The sequence below is a fragment of the Nerophis lumbriciformis genome, unplaced genomic scaffold (genome assembly GCF_033978685.3).
Source record: "Nerophis lumbriciformis unplaced genomic scaffold, RoL_Nlum_v2.1 HiC_scaffold_62, whole genome shotgun sequence".
In the NCBI taxonomy this organism is placed as follows: domain Eukaryota; kingdom Metazoa; phylum Chordata; class Actinopteri; order Syngnathiformes; family Syngnathidae; genus Nerophis; species Nerophis lumbriciformis.
In genome coordinates, this window is record NW_027316604.1 from 122,187 (window position 1) to 125,000 (window position 2,814).

Sequence of the window (2,814 nt, forward strand, 5' to 3'; positions counted from 1 at the left end):
GGCCCAAAAGAACTGGAAATAATGTGTTTAATTTGGGGGGTGATGTCTATAATTATGGGGGTGCATTGGAGGCGGGAGTCCACTGGAGGGCTCCACACCGTCTGAATATAGGGCCCCAAAAGGCCTGGAATTAATGTATTTAATTTGGGGGGTGCATTTGCAGCGGGAGTCCACCGGAGGGCTCCATTTCCCCACTCTTTTGTTGACCTATGTATGGCCCCAAAAGGCCTCTCATTCCCCGGGAAGACCTGATGGACGCCCCGGCGTCACCGAAATAAGCCAAACTGTCTGAAAATAGGGGCTCCAAGGGTTCCCCACTCTTTCTGGCCCACAAAAGGCCTCTCATTCCCCGGGAACACCTGTAGGACTCCCCGGCGTCAAGGAAATACGCCAAACCGTCTGAAAATAGGGGCCCAAAAGAACTGGAAATAATGTCTTTAATTTGGGGGGTGATGTCTATAATTATGGGGGTGCATTGGAGGCGGGAGTCCACTGGAGGGCTCCACACCGTCTGAATATAGGGCCCCAAAAGGCCTGGAATTAATGTATTTAATTTGGGGGGTGCATTTGCAGCGGGAGTCCACCGGAGGGCTCCATTTCCCCACTCTTTTGTTGACATATGGCCACAAAAGGCCTCTCATTCCCCGGGAAGACCTGATGGACGCCCCGGCGTCACCGAAATAAGCCAAACTGTCTGAAAATAGGGGCTCCAAGGGTTCCCCACTCTTTCTGGCCCACAAAAGGCCTCTCATTCCCCGGGAACACCTGTAGGACTCCCCGGCGTCAAGGAAATACGCCAAACCGTCTGAAAATAGGGGCCCAAAAGAACTGGAAATGATGCCTTTAATTTGGGGGGTGATGTCTATAATTATGGGGGTGCATTGGAGGCGGGAGTCCACTGGAGGGCTCCACACCGTCTGAATATAGGGCCCCAAAAGAACTGGAAATAATGTGTTTAATTCAGGGTGCATTTGCAGCGAGTGTCCACCAGAGGGCTCCAATTCCCCAGCTATAGTCCTGGTACTCTAAAATGATGGCACTTAGTCAAATTTCCGCCTTTTTTTGATGACTTCCAACTAGGAGAGGGACTAATTTTGAGTTCCGGACCCGGGTGGAGAACCATAGCAGGTCGGCCTTCTTAAAGGGAAATGCTCCTAGACACTTAGTCAAATTTACACCTTTTTTTTTGGACTTCCAGCGAGGAGAGGGACAATTTTGCGTTCCAGACCCGGGTGGAGAACCATAGCAGGTCGGCCTTCTTAAAGGGAAATGCTCCTAGGCACTTAGTCAAATTTACGCCTTTTTTTTGGACTTCCAGCGAGGAGAGGGACTAATTTTGCTTTCCGTACCCGGGTGGAGAACCATCGCAGGTCAGCCTTCTTAAAGGGACATCCTCCTAGGCACTTAGTCAAATTTCCGCCTTTTTTTTGGACTTCCAGCGAGGAGAGGGACTAATTTTGCTTTCCGCACCCGGGTGGAGAACCATAGCAGGTCAGCCTTCTTAAAGGGAAATGCTCCTAGACACTTAGTCAAATTTACACCTTTTTTTTTGGACTTCCAGCGAGGAGAGGGACTAATTTGGCGTTCCAGACCCAGGTGGAGAACCATAGCACGTCGGCCTTCTTTAAGGGACATCCTCCTAGGCACTTAGTCAAATTTACGCCTTTTTTTTGGACTTCCAGCGAGGAGAGGGACAATTTTGCTTTCCTGACCCAGGTGGAGAACCATAGCACGTCGGCCTTCTTAAAGGGAAATGCTCCTAGGCACTTAGTCAAATTCACGCCTTTTTTTTGGACTTCCAGCGAGGAGAGGGACAATTTTGCTTTCCTGACCCAGGTGGAGAACCATAGCACGTCGGCCTTCTTAAAGGGACATCCTCCTAGGCACTTAGTCAAATTCACGCCTTTTTTTTGGACTTCCAGCGAGGAGAGGGACTAATTTGGCGTTCCGTACCCAGGTGGAGAACCATAGCAGGTCGGCCTTCTTAAAGGGAAATGCTCCTAGGCACTTAGTCAAATTTACGCCTTTTTTTTGGACTTCCAGCGAGGAGAGGGACAATTTTGCTTTCCTGACCCAGGTGGAGAACCATAGCACGTCGGCCTTCTTAAAGGGAAATGCTCCTAGGCACTTAGTCAAATTCACGCCTTTTTTTTGGACTTCCAGCGAGGAGAGGGACAATTTTGCTTTCCTGACCCAGGTGGAGAACCATAGCACGTCGGCCTTCTTAAAGGGACATCCTCCTAGGCACTTAGTCAAATTCACGCCTTTTTTTTGGACTTCCAGCGAGGAGAGGGACTAATTTGGCGTTCCAGACCCAGGTGGAGAACCATAGCAGGTCGGCCTTCTTAAAGGGAAATGCTCCTAGACACTTAGTCAAATTTACCAAACTTTTCTATATAGCCCTGGTACTCTAAAATGATGACACATAGACAAAAAACCAAACTTTTCTATAGAGGCCTGGTACTCTAAAATGATGGCACTTAGTCAAATTTCCGCCTTTTTTTGGGACTTCCAGCGAGGAGAGGGACTAATTTGCGTTCTGTACCCAGGTGGAGAACCATAGCAGGTCGGCCTTCTTAAAGGGAAATGCTCCTAGACACTTAGTCAAATTTACACCTTTTTTTTTGGACTTCCAGCGAGGAGAGGGACTAATTTGGCGTTCCAGACCCAGGTGGAGAACCATAGCACGTCGGCCTTCTTAAAGGGAAATGCTCCTAGGCACTTAGTCAAATTCACGCCTTTTTTTTGGACTTCCAGCGAGGAGAGGGACAATTTTGCTTTCCTGACCCAGGTGGAGAACCATAGCACGTCGGC